The sequence below is a fragment of the Acinonyx jubatus genome, chromosome A2, assembly GCF_027475565.1.
Source record: "Acinonyx jubatus isolate Ajub_Pintada_27869175 chromosome A2, VMU_Ajub_asm_v1.0, whole genome shotgun sequence".
In the NCBI taxonomy this organism is placed as follows: domain Eukaryota; kingdom Metazoa; phylum Chordata; class Mammalia; order Carnivora; family Felidae; genus Acinonyx; species Acinonyx jubatus.
The window spans coordinates 110,474,826-110,488,695 of record NC_069383.1 but is presented as its reverse complement, the minus strand read 5'-3'; the positions used below and the strand labels follow the sequence as shown (position 1 = coordinate 110,488,695).

Sequence of the window (13,870 nt, the reverse complement as noted above, 5' to 3'; positions counted from 1 at the left end):
TTGCTGCCCAACTTCTGGGAGGACGTGGCTTTCAGGGTGGGATTCCAGGTCAGAAGACCAGCAATGTGACACCTTGGGGGCTGGGCCTGGGGACAGTCTGCTGAGACTGGAGAAGGGATCCCAGGGGAGCTGGGGACCTCACATGTCCCCACAGCTCATGTGCTCCAGTGGATCTCCCATAGTGGAAGGTACTCGCATCCTAAGTTTGTGTTCTCTCTCATTGCAGGTCTGAAGGTGAGAGCTCCCGGAATGTCAGGTATGTGTGTCATCGGCCTCTGTTTGTGCGTCTGGGTCCTGGGAGCGGGTGGCTTCAATGAAACCTTGCGCTTTGGTGTCTCTGTGATGAGGTCGCACCGGGTCAGGGCCCTGCTCCCTTGCTGCTCCTGGCCCTGGCCCGCCACCTGAGGACCGTGGCCCTGCCATCTGCTGGCTTGGTGTCCTGGAGAGAGAGCACCGGTTTACTGTGCGGGCTTACTCGGTTCTAGAGTGACCTTTGTGCGGGGTCACCTGGCTTGGTGGTAGTTCCATCCCCTCAAGGGCAGCGGCGGTGTCCTAGGCTGTGACATATCTATGACCAGAAGCTCCTCACCTCAGGCAGTCCCTGGGGCCAGACGGGGCAAATCTCTGGGCTGTTTGGTGGAGGGGCGGGCTCCTAGCAGCCTTGAATGATACAGTGTCTCCATGGTCCATGGAGAACACGATGCCTGCAGTTGAGACACCTGCCTCTCCTCACCCCCACCAGTGAAGGGGGGGGGGGTCGGCATGGAGTTGGGTCACAGCTTGGGCTCCTGACTGGATGAAGGGAGGGGCAGCTAGGAACCAGAATCCCAGGGTGCTACTGCCTCAGCCCAGGGGGCTGGGGCCAGGCAGGTCTCAAGGCTTGAGTTGGGGGCCCAGGACGGCCAGGAAGGATGGGAGACAGCGGGCTGGTGATGAGGGTGGGGGAGGAGAGGAGGAGCATGGAGGCAATTTGAGGGCCACAGGGACGCCCAGCCCCACTGGCAGCAGATTTCAGATTTCTGAAATTGCTCCGTGACTGGGCACAACACAAATTGTGCATCCTGAGCCTGGAGCTGGGAGTTTCGGGCTTGGGTGGGGTCCTCTGGGCAGCCTACGGAGAGAGAAGTGCAGATGGGTGACAGGTAGGCTGCATCGTGGGGAGGCTCCAGGAATCAGCATGGCAAGGCCCTAGTGTGTACCCGCGTACTCGGCTTGGGCGCAACCCGGGACACGTGAGTGGTGGTCCCAAGCCAGGGAGGCAGAATAGGGGGCACTGGGAGGGCTGGGTCTATAGACCCTGAGTCCGGCAGGGTCCCAGCAGGAAGCAGAGGCACACGCAGGGTGAGGGGATGGAGGAGTGTCATACAGGGGCTACGGATGGGGTGAGGGCCAGGTGGCCCCCGGGCCTGAGAGGGGAGAGGAGATGCCCTGAGAGACGGAGAATGGCCCAGGCCAGGAGTTGCGGGAGGAGGGGCAGCTGGGCATTCTGGAGCCATGGCCCCTCTGAATATGTGCAGCCGTGAGGGCAAAGGGAAGGTGCCCTCCATGGACTGATGGGGAAAGGCCCCAGGTGCGCCATTTCCTGAGCAAAGCAAGGTGCGGGAGAGCGTGTATCTCACGTTACATTTGGTGTAAGAAAAGTTGCGTGGAAGAATGTGGTTTCTTGCTTATAACGTTTGCATGCATAAGCAATGGCAGGAGACCCGAACAGCTGTTCAAATGATCCCTTGGGAGGTAAGGAGCCGGGCAGGCAGACATAAGAGTGGCTGTGAGCCTCCTCGTAGTGTGCACTGTGCTGTCGCTTGAGCTCGGAACCATGCAACATGTATTACCTGTCCAGAAAACTTGTTAAAAATGAAGATTTACCGGGGCGCCTGGGTGGCTCACTCAGTTGAGCATCTGACTTCGGCTCAGGTCATGATCTTGCAGTTGTGAGTTCGAGCCCCGCGCCGGGCTCTGTGCTGACGTCTCGGAGCCTGGAGCCTGCTTTGGATTCTGTGTCCCTCTCTCGTTCTGCCCCTCCCTCGCTCGTGTTCTTTCTCTCTCTCAAGATTAAATAAAAAAAAAAAAACATTTTTAAAAAAATGAAGAGCTATCTGAGGACAGGGAGGGTTGCTGAGGGGTAGTGAGCATCCCGTTCCTGGGGTATGCACAGACATTGGAAGGGGATTCACAGGGGGAATAGGAAGGAGAGGTGCCTTCAGCCCCAGGATCTGAGCCCTCCCTGCTCTGTCTGATACACTCCCCCAGAAGGTGTTCCTGGCTGATGACGGGGCGCCCTCCACCGAGATCTCCTGAGACCAGTGGGCTTTCACCTGTAAGTGCCGGGAGATGTGTGTCGGGTGGCTGTTTGGCCCTGCCCAACCCCACCCACCCCCTGCCTCAGGGTTCCCTGCGGTGGGCTGTCAGGAACCTGATTTTGCAGGCCAGGTGAAGCAGGAGGGCAGTTCTCTGCTCCGAGGAAGGGTGGGAAAGACATTTCAGTGGGGGGGACAGGAATACCAAGGACCTGCTTGGTGAGAGAATAAGGAATGGCCTCAGAATGGGGCCTGGGGCTGGGGCGGGAGTGGGGACCGTATGGAGACTGGAACCTATGTCCCCAGCTGGAGCCAACTGGTTGTCAGCAGGACTCCTAGAGGTGAGGAGCCAGGCAGGGAAGAAAACTGATGTGAGTCCAGGCAGAGAAGGCTGCATCTGAGATTTTTCTGAGGCTCAAAAACCCAACCCCATAACGACTTCTACTCTGCTGTGCCGACTCTCGGGGACAGCCCCAGACACCTATAGGAGTCGTGGTAGAAGGCCTTGCTGGGACTTTAGGATGCTGGGGTCAGGCGTTGACTGAGTCTCTATCCTATGCCAGGCACGTGTTTTGCCCTCAGGGAGCTGTCACGGTGGGGGGTCAGACCTTGGTCACTAGTCACACCCTCTGCTCAGCACAGGTAGACACAGGGGCGCAGGCCAGGAAGCCCCCCAGACGGTTCAGATCTGACCCACTCTTCACGATTCAGGTCACTACGCCCAGACAGCTGCAAAATCTGTTTCCCAGGGAAGAAGGACCATGAGGTCCCTTCCTAAAGGGAGCCTGATCTTCTGCTGAGTGTTCCCCCAGGGGCCCGCCCACCAGAAGGACTGGTCTAAAAGTCAAGTCTGACTGTGACCCTCCCTGCTTCGCCCTCCATGGAGCCCCTTTGCCCAACACTCTCTAGCTGTGGCTCTCACTGAGGCCCCGTGAGCCGGCCGCATCTCTCGTGTGCAGCCCAGCTTCCTGCTCCTGTCCCCCCGGGGCACCTTGCGAGGCTGCCCAGCGGTGCTTCCCTCTGGTTCCAGGTGCGTCCATGGGTTCCCTGCCTGTCTTCCAGCTTGTCTGTGGGACTAGTGCTGTTTCCTGTGCCCCCTGTGTTCAGCAGACCCACACCTCTGTGAGAACCTCAAGCCGTGGCCCCACTGAAGCTTTGAGGGGGGTCATGGCTGAAGTGCCCTGGCCCTGCTTGCCCTCTTTGGCTTCTTATGCTTGCTTCTGATATCCATGTTCACTTTGATTTCTGTCCTAGTGACCTGCACACTTAGCCCCAGGCAGGGTAAGGAGCCTGCATGAAGCCCCGGGGTTGTCTCCCGGCACAGAGCACACAGCACAGAGCACAGGGCAGGCCCCAACAGGCCGGGCCGTAGTGGAATGAGTTTACCTTGGTCTTGCCGGGCACCCTGGGCACAATGCCTTGCCCACAGAACTGGTGCAAATCAATGTTTGCTTAATTGGATTCGGAACTCATAAATATTTTCAGGCTGTGAACTGGAAGGGAAAAATAAGTGGACCATCTGCCCTGCTCAGTGGAGACCCCTTCCTCTCCCCTGCTTCATCCCCCCTTCCACAACAAACACCAAACACAGGGGGCAGAAGGGGCCATGTCTGAACTCAGAAAAGGTGACGTCTGGCTTTCATTATACTGGCCAAGGTCTGGATGGACACCAAGAGCAGATGATCTTTGCTAAATGTTAAGGAAATGAACCCTGAGAGACCCTCCTTACCCAACCCCTACCCTGGGGTCCCTGCTTGGTGAGGGTTTTTTCTCACCCTCTCACCAGAGGACGTGAGCTACAGCCTTCCTGGCAGTCTGAGCCTCCCCGAGCAGCAGGGAACGGGTTTTGCCGGGAGACGCCCGTTTGCGATGGCGCGCGCGCTACTTTTCCCCCGGCCGAGACAGGTGCAAACTCAGATGTATTCATTTTACACAAACGAAACGACTCGGTTTTGACCATGTTGCAGACCTAGGACTTGACTCCCTTGTTCCCGGGGGGTGTGCGTCTGGTTTTCACTCCATTCCGAAGGAGCCTGTGGAGGCTCCCAACTTTGGACCTTCTAATGATAATGATTTACTGGTTTCAGGGGGTTCGGGGTGGGGGTGGCGGGGGGAGGTGGGACAAGAAGAGTGATGCAGAGTTTGGAGTCTGAAGGAATGATTAGCTGCGTGGAGGGCCCGGGGCCAGTGCTGATGCTGTAGTTAAGGCACAAGGACTTTCCGCAGCACCAAAGCATCACCTTTTGCTTCTCATCAACCCCTTGAAACGAACTCAGTCATGTTCACTGATAGGAATCAGTACCACGTAATGAGTGTCCGCCGTGGGTCGGGGCCTCGCCGCACCTGTACAGCCAACCCCACCCGTTCACGAGGGTTATGGTGCACCCCAGTATTTGAGCTCTGGGAGACTGGGGTAGAGAAATGCTGAACAGCTTCCCTAGACAACACGGCTTTCAAATGCAGATCTGAGACTTCCCACCCAAAGCCTTTCCAGGTCCTGTCCTTGGTGCCTGTGGAAGGTACAGATTTCCAGGCCCTGTCCTTGACGTGTCTGACTCGGTAGGGTCGGGGGGCGGGGCCGGAGACTCTGAATTTTGCCCCCTTCCCGCGTGATTCCAGCAGGCAGCCTGGACACCCAGCCTCTGTCCAAGCAGGCCAGCGTCCAGTATTCGGCTGTGCCCAGCTCACCAGTGTGAGCTCAGAAACACCGAACCAAGCAGTTCCCGTAGATCCCCCCACCCCCCACCCCCCACCCCTGGCACAAGAATCCTAAAACCCTGACTGGCATTTTCCAAAGGTCCCAGCAAGCTTCTCGGGACCCTGAGCAGCCAGCCAGTGAAACCTGAGGACTGCTTGTTTGGGGAGTGTGGGGGCTGCTTCTGGAGAAGGTGGGCTTGGTTACAAGTGTTGTCTTAATTGGAACGAGGACGTGGAAGGGAAAGCAATGAGTCCAAATTAATCCGTTTTCCTGTGAACCTCTCCCACCACCCCGTGCCAAGGCGAGGCAGCCTTTGTAATTAACTGACTGGGCCTTTTCTCCCCCCAAACCCAAAGTGGGAGCGTGCGATTTATTTTGTGTGCGAGGTGGTATGAAAATGGCCAAAGTTGGCAGATGAGGCTGGGATGTTGGTGGCGCTGGGTAAACAGGGCTGAGCTGTCCGTCACCTCCAGGTCGGAATGGGGAGCTGGCTCCAAGGCAGGGACCGGGGCTGGGGCCACGGAGGTGCTGTGCCGAGGGCTGAGCAGGTGGCCTTGGGAGGAGAGCAGAAACTTCTTGCACTGTGGATGGGAGTAGAGGCACTACAGTTCTGAAATCAAACCCTTCTCCTCGTCCTACCTGTGTCACCACGGACCAGACACTGAACTCTCCAAGCGTCAGAGTCCACGTGGGTTCAGCGGTCTTTACTGAGTGCCTGCCGTATGTAGTGGACCCAAGTTCATCTGCCTGATGCGCATAAAGACCATCACTGAGACACGGAGTATAAAGCAAAGCAAGAGTTTATTCTTGCAAGGCAGGAGGGCGAGCCTCACATCCACCTCCCTAGAGGAGGAGAGTCAGGGGTACTTAGTGGCGAAGGAAAAAGGTCAGGGTACAAAGTTGCGGCTGCTAACCCTTTGGTTACCCTTTTCAGTCCCCAGGGTCTTTTGATCCGTCCTCATTCTTGTGGGTATTGGGACCACGACCCGGCCGCGGCCGTTACTTCCTGCTGAGGTGGGGTGAAGACTGAGGTTAGACAAGTGGAAACGTTGGGGTGGAAAGGAATGTTCTGCATTACCGGGATTTTTGTACTTTGGTCGATAGTTCCTGTACCATGTTGTGTCTAGGGTTTTAGGGGTACTGGAGAACAACAGGCAGCATGTTGTCCTCATGGCTTGATTCCCTTGGACCATTTCCCCCACGTCGGAGGTTCAGGTCCGGCAGAGGCTCACTGGTCTGAACTGGGTCCCTTTCGACCTCCTCCCTGCTGACAGGTGTAGGGAACCTGTGGATTCTTGTCATTCAAGTGTGAATCCACAGCTCAATTCCCTGTAGTCTCGGGGGAGTGGGGGGTCAATGGCACCTCGCAGGGTCTGACCTGTCCAGTGAGGCTGGAGCTGGTCCTCTGGGCTCCCGCTCTTCAGGTCTTTAGTGACATCTTTAGTGACACCTTTGGATGTCACCAAGGGATTCAGGCAGCGTGAAGACACATCTGTGAGGTACATCAGCCTGCCGGAAGCAAAGTCAGGCCCTGGACGTACCTGATAGTATCCAAATCGCTGGCGGGAGCCCCGCCAGCAACTCCTAGGTCACGAAAAGAACATAGAAAGTCTTCCATATAACATTCCACAGGGGCTGAAACCAAGCCCTCTTCTAGGGACCACTCTTTCCCAAAGCAGGGCAGATGGCACGGGTTGTTCCCAAGTGAAGTGGGTTTCTTGGCAGAGCTTTGCCAAGTTCATTTTTTTCCCTTTTTCCACTCTCTCGGTGTCTCCAGGAAGCGTGTGATTTCCACTGAATGCCCAAGGCCTTGGACGCTGTGGTTGTCACTCCATTGGCACGCTGAATTATTAGCGGCACTCCAAGCCTAGAAAGGCTGCGTGCCGGTCTTCCCCAGGTTTGAGGCGTCTCAGTTGTACACCCTTGAGAACTTGTGGGCACCCAGTCTTAGGATTGTTTTTCGCACAAGCGTTGCCTTTTGTAGCATTTCGCTGAAATCGGAGCCCGCAGTATACTTCTGGATCCACTGGAGAGTGGCATCTTTCCCATAACGGGTGCTTCGAGGAATGTGGCTAATTATTTCTTTCATCAGATGCTCTAGGGTAAGGATTCATTCTATTTCCAGCCGGTGTCAATGCCAGCACGGTGTCCAAACCCCCACTCCTTACTTAACTCCTCTTTGGTCCTCCAAGGGACGTTGGGGTTGATATGTAGTTAAGTCTATCTTTGGCACGGAAGCTCTTCCAGAGGGTCTTGGAGTCTTTGACGGGCTGCCAGCATGGTTCCCTTGGGCAGTCGGTCCACTTTGTGGCGTCTTCCGCAGCGGACGATAGCTGATGGGTCACCACTGCACCCAGCTCTTCCTTGTCTTTGACCCGTGACACTGTCCCCATCCGTGAACACGTCCACGTCTGGATGCTCCGATGGCAGCTTGTCCAGTCGGGATGGCTGCGATCAGCTTGTTCAGCTTTCCGTGTGTCTCTAGTGATCCTTCTGAGTGGCCCTAAGATCACCGGGCCACTTTTCTCTCACGTGTACCTCGGGTGGTCTGGCTTCGGTTTGCGGGGCTTCAGGGAAAAGCAGTGTTCGCTCTCAGTGCTTCCAGTCAACACAGTGGGAGAAAACTGGAAACCTTAGTTTGGAGAGTCAGGGTCAGATATTCAAGGAAACCAGAAGAATTCAGGACCCAGCCCAGGTGTATAGACAACCAACGAACCCTCCAAGACGGTTCATCGGAACTATGATCTTACATTTTCACAGGTGTGTTACTGGAACAATCGCTCTGTCTGAAACCACCCTCATCTCCACCAAAGATAGCCAGATTAGGACACATTTGTTTGTGAAATTGTCCAGTTGAAGCTGGGCCTGTTTACACAAGCGCCATCACAACGGTGATTGGTCATACAGGTGTTTGGTTGTTCAATCTGCTTCGCTGGAACTTTTCGTAAGGAATGTCAGATTGAACTTTTAACAGCCTTGTCAGGCTAAAGAAGCCAAGCCAGATACTGGCCATCAGCCTTTGCCTGCCATACCTATAGGTGTGGGTGGCTCCCTCTCTTCTCGAGATCCCCCAAATACCCTGAGGTTCCTGCACCTGCCAGGAAGTGACGACCTTCCTTATTCACCTGGTAGGGCTGCTGGAAACTTTGTAAGCAAGGTACGAGGCAAGTTTTCCAAGGGGCTTCTTTGGCTCGGCAAAGTCAACCTTAATTAGCTCCTTAAAGCTCTCTGATGGTAGCTGAGTCTAGGCATAGCTCCCTCAACTATGACATTCCAGTCAAAGCCTTGGCAACACGGCCAATGTTTCCAGTGGCGTCCTGTTGCAAGGAGAACGGATTCGTATCGACCTTCTGCAAATAAATACACTGCCGTGAAAGTACGAGAATACTCCCTGAGAGTTTTGAATTCTGGTGGTACCAGGTAGGGAGAAAGGGATAAATGTTTCCTATCTGTTTATGAAGAAATTACTTACCAAACGTCTACCAAATGTCATAGGCAGACTGAAATTTAGAAGAGCAAACATTAGAGGACCAGCAATGTTTACACAAGTGTCTGTTTGAAAGCAGTTTCCCCATTAGTTCCGGGAATTCTTACTAAGCTTAGCTTTATGATCCTGAAGGGATCAGAGAGCTGTATTTGTCAATGCAGTGCAGCTGGCAGGGAGATTCTGTGACACACGATACTTCAGTAGTTAGGATTACAAGCGATGACGCTATACCAGGACATATGAAAACCTTAGGAATCTTATAAAATCTCTAGGACACTTAGAGCGATCACCCATACAACAAAGCCTAAGAAGGTTCCTCATCGCTTATTTGATGATGCCTCCCATGTCATTTGACACACCAGGGAATAAGCCTAATTCGTCAAAAAGACTTCCATTCCCAAGCTGGGTTTTTGGAAGTTGGTGAAATACCAGAAGGTTTCAAAACACGTGCCTAAATAGGATTACAGATCATTACAAAACAGGATACTTATTTAGCCAGGATGGCAAGAAGAGGTTCTCAAGGTAAATGCAGACAGCAAGGTAAATGGAGCTGTGAGCAAATCCTTAGCTCTCTTAACACTGAGCAGACTCAACTTTCTTAAGTAAGCAAAGACCTAACAAAGACAAGACATAGAAACTTTGTTTTTCTAGGCAGATTAAAGATAAGGAAAAACCTCTGTTGATAATTTAGACCCATCATCTAAGAAGCCTCTGTCACATGAACACCGAGAACACCCAAATTCCAGTCTTATACTGCTGTACTTTGATATTAAAACTCATTCGTTGCAACAAGATGAATTTTTAAAAAGATATGCAGTCCCTTCCTTCTTCCTCCGTGTCACCTCCCATGTTGATACATACTTATTTGGACAAGGACATCCAGGGCACTGCATGGGTCTGAGTTCTGGTGACGGGTGTTAGGATGTGCTGACCAGAATCTCCAGCGGAACCCAGGTCTCCCAGCCATAGCAATGCTGCCTACAGCCTTCGACGCTCAGACATCATCAGGGATCGCCGTGACTGTTGACAGCGGCCTTGCCAAGGGCATTGCCCGCTGCCCAGCTGGTCACATCCAAAGACGCTTACGAAGAGCCAGCCCCTTTCACCTAAGTTTGGATGCTTCCGAAGGGCAGTCCAACTTTCGGGACTGCTCAGAGAGTCGGCTAAGGCTTCCATTGACGTGTCACTGCTCAACTTCTGCCTGACATCGTTCTCTGCCTCCCCCTTCTCTTCCCCGGGGGTCGATCGCTGCCCTCATAAACTTGTTTCTTACATGCGAAACTCCAGAATCTCGGCCCCGACCATGCATAGTATTTCTTTCGAAAGATTCCCTTCTTGCAAACCTTCTGCAATTTTCCCTTTCGCATTCCTTCAGATTTTGTCCTACGTTTTCCCCTCTTTGTTTTTTTTTTAAATTTTGTTTGAGAGAGAGAGAGAGAGAGCACAAGCGGGGGAGTGGGGGAGAGAGAGACACAGAGAGACACACAGAGAGAGAATCTCAAGCAGGCTCCACTTGGAGCCTGACACGGGGCTCAATCCCACAACTCTGGGATTATGACTTGTGCAGAGGTCAGGAGCGGGATGCTCAACAGACTGAGCCACCCAGGTACCCCAAGTTTTCCCTCTTTGAATAACCAGTCTCACTTTCACTGAATACAGAATTTTTTCCCTTATTTTTTCAAGTAGCCTTAATTACATTTATTAAAATTATTTATATCTGTCTGTCCTTCGCTTGCCCATAAAGCTTCAGAAGCCATTGGACAGGGCTCTAACGTCTTTTTCTTTTCCATCACATTTTGTGACAGTCACAACGCCAACAGCTGGTTTGACTTACAGTAAACACAAGCAGAGTGAAACTATCATATTTAATGTTGGCAATTCTAAAGAGTTACGCCCATTTTCACGAAACAAACAACGTTACATTAGCTTTCGTACCAAATATTTTCCAAGATCACTTGAACTTGAAAGACACCTGGGGTTAGTTTCTATCTTTCTGAGTTTTAGAACGCCCAGTTCTTTTTTTTCTTTTAATTTTTTTAATGTTTATTTACTTTTGAGAGAGAGAGAGAGAGACAGAGAGAGAGAGATTGTGTGAATGGGGGAGGATTAGAGAGAGAGGGAGTCACAGAATCTCAAGCAGGCTCCAGGCTCTGAGCCCTCCGCACAGAGCCCTACATGGGGCTCGAACCCACAGACCACAAGATCATGACCTGGTCTGAAGTCACACGCTTAACCGACCGAGCCCCCCAGGCGCCCCTAGGACACCCAGTTCTTACAAGCACTTGCCTTCAAACCGGCTAAGTAGAACACTTTTACAAATTCATTTTCACAACCACCACCCGGAGGTAGAGAAACTATCTCACATTTACAACATACATAGACACACGTACCATTCCACAAACAGGGTGCAAGCAAAACCTTAAAGGCCCAGTTTCCTAATATCTCCCTTTTACAAAACACAGCTAAGTGCGAGATGGTCTTACCATTTATGGATCCCTTCATCGGTCATCTTTCTCAGGAGTCTGATGAATATTGTGGTGGAGCAGAGTTGCCAAAAACAAACGGCCTCGTTTGGGAGACTCCAGCCCATAGGGCTGGATGTGCAGATAGATTGTCCTTTCCCAGGGTCCAACAAGGACATGGCTTGTTGTATTCAAAGATGCCCAAAGCAGTCAAAGCAGCTGACAGACCAACTGAAGCCCAGGTTACCTCCGTGAATTTTCCCCTCCCCCTCCCCACCCCCTGCCCCGCTTCAGCTGTGTCCAGTCTGCGGTGTGGCCCATCCATTGTGGACGGAGGCTCTCAGAAGAGGTCCATAGATGTTCAGCCTGATTCTGGAGACACTGCTGGTCCTCTCTTTCCACAGACAAGAGAAAGGTCTCTTTTGTCACTGAGAAAATAACTCATCTGGCTGGATATTTTAGAAAACTCCTCTGGTGACTGTCTGGAAGGTAGCCCAGAGATATTTAGGGTGCATCAAAGCAATGCCGGCCTGATAGAATTAGTTAGGAAGTGTTCTTTCCTGAATTTGTTGGAAGAGTTTGAGAAGATTGGTGTCAATTCTTCCAATGTTTGGTAGAATTCACCAGTGAGGCTGTCAGATCCGAGGCTTTTTTTTGTCAAGTGGTCTTCGATTACAGCCTCAATCTCCTCCCTAGTTATGTACGAATCTCTTCCGATTTTCTCTTTCTTTGTGATTTAGTCTTGGTAGGTTTTCTAGGTCTAGAAATTGGTCCATTGTATCTGGATTCTCCAATTAGCTGGAATACACTTGCCGATAGCACTCTAACCCTTTCTACGTCTGTAAGGAGTCAGTGGCAATGCGGTCATTGAGTCTTCTCTGCCTCCATCGGCAATCCGGCTGGCAGTTTGGTGTTTTCAAAGGACCAGCTCTTGGGTCCATTGATTTTCTCTTTCGTTTTTCTAGCCTCTGTTTTATTTATCTCCGCTGTAATCTTTATTATTTCCTTCCCTTTGCTACCTTTGGCTTTTTCTAGTTTCTTAAGTTGCACGTCTATGGTGTTGATTTAAGATCTGTCTTGATGTTTACTGTGAGCGTTTACAGCTATAAATTTCCCCCTCGCCACTGCTTTGTTGTTTTCCAGGAGTTTTGACGCGTCGTGTTTCATTTCCCTTCACCTCTACGTATTTTCGCATTCCACTGTGATTTCTTCTTCGACACATTGGTTCTTTGAGAGTGTGTTTTCAGTTTTCACAGCGCTTTAAATTTTCCACTCTTCCTTCTGTTACCGATTTCTGACTTCATCTTCTTGTGGTTGGAAAAGATACTTTGTATGATATCTATCTTGTAAAATCTACTGAGACTTAACTCGTGACCTAATGCAAAGACTGTCTCAGAGAAGGTCCCGCGTGCCGTTATTGTTGGGTGGGGTCCCGTGCCCGTCTGTTAGAGCTGGTTGGGCTATCGTGTTCTTCAAATCTTCTGTGTCCTTACTTACCTTCTGTCTGGTTGTCCTGTCCATTATTGACAGTGGGATATGGAAGGCTCCAACGATTATTATAGAACTATTTTTCCCTTCAGTTCTGTTGATAATGGCCTCTCATTATGTGTGTAAATGTTTCTCATTTTTTCTTCTTGCTGTACTGAACCTCTTAATTCATATAAAATGTCCTTCTTTGTCTCTTGTAACATTTTCTGATTTAACGTCTGTTTTGTCTGGTATTATTACAGCCACTCCACCCTTTCTTTTGGTTACTATTTGCATGGATTATCTTTTTCCTTCCTTTCATGTTCAACTTTTTTGTGTCTTTGGATCTGAGTCCCTTGTAGGTAACAGATAGTTGGATCCTATGTTTTTATCCATTTCACTAATCTGTTTAATCTGTTTACATTTAAAGTCATTACTGATAAGGAAGGAATTCCTTCTGTGGTTTGCTCTTTGTTTTCTATATGCCTTAATTGCTTTCTGTCTCAAATTTTCTGCATGACTATCTTCTTTTGCATTTAGTTGATTTTGTTTTGTAGTGAAACATTTTAATTCCCTTCTCATTTCCTTTTGTGTATGTTCTGCGGTGTGTGTGTGTGTGTGTGTGTGTGTGTGTGTGTGTGTTTGTGTGTGGTTACCATGGGATTGCTTTTAACATCCTAAAGTTACAACATTGTAATGTCAATTTATACCAGCTTAAACTATATAACACATGAAAACTCAGCTACTTTACAGCCCTGACCCCGCCTTCTTTCAGTTGTTAATGTCACAAAATTACATCTTTATGCATCTTGTGTCCAAAAGCATACATGAATAATTAGGTTTTTAAATATATCAGTCCCTTAACATAGAGAACAAAAAGTAGAGCTACAGACCAAAGTCATAACAGTACTAGCGTTCAAAATTGTCTGTCTGTTTACTTTTACCGGAGATTATCTCTTCAGAAGGCTTCGAGTTACTTGTTCAGTGCCCTTTCATTTCAACCTGAAGGACCCCCTTCACTGCAGGGCCGGTCTAGTCATCAGGGCAAGGCTTTCAGCTTTGGTTGATCTGGGATAGTCTTCATTTCTTCCTCATTTTTGAAGGACAGTTTTCCCAAATGTAGGATTCTTGCTTGACAGCTCTTTTCCTTCAATGCTTTAAACACATGAACCCATGCCTTCTAGCCTCCAAGGTTTCTGATGAGAAATCTCCTCACAACCTTATCAGTGAAAATATGATGAAAAGCAATCTTCCTCTGAGCTTTATAGATGTTAATAATGAGCCTTATTGTGTTTTACACAACACAACATTTCCTTATACGTTGTAGCACCATTTTGAGACCAGGAACTGGGTATTTTAAGTGTAGACATTACGAGGTCTATACAAGCCAAAATTACAGTTTTCTAAACTTGAAGTGAAAAGGCCACTTTACCATCTTATAGATTTGATTTCTAACAAA

At 50.4% G+C, this 13,870-nt stretch overlaps 1 protein-coding gene and 1 long non-coding RNA gene across 7 annotated transcripts in view; one reads left to right on the top strand and one right to left on the bottom strand.

The window, feature by feature from the left end:
- Positions 1–13,870, top strand: part of IQSEC1 (IQ motif and Sec7 domain ArfGEF 1) — a 460,032-nt gene that overhangs the window by 134,615 nt on the left and 311,547 nt on the right. For all 6 annotated transcript variants that reach the window (XM_053218875.1, XM_053218869.1, XM_053218873.1 and 3 more), the window contains exon 2: positions 227–256. The gene's annotated coding sequence lies outside the window, so the exon portion shown is untranslated. The remainder of the gene's footprint in view (positions 1–226; positions 257–13,870) is intronic.
- On the bottom strand, positions 5,780–6,863 carry LOC113597105 (uncharacterized). The gene is made up of 2 exons (XR_003417953.2): positions 6,374–6,863; positions 5,780–6,004 (listed from the first exon to the last, which is right to left on the bottom strand). It is a non-coding gene; the product is annotated as an uncharacterized LOC113597105 (long non-coding RNA).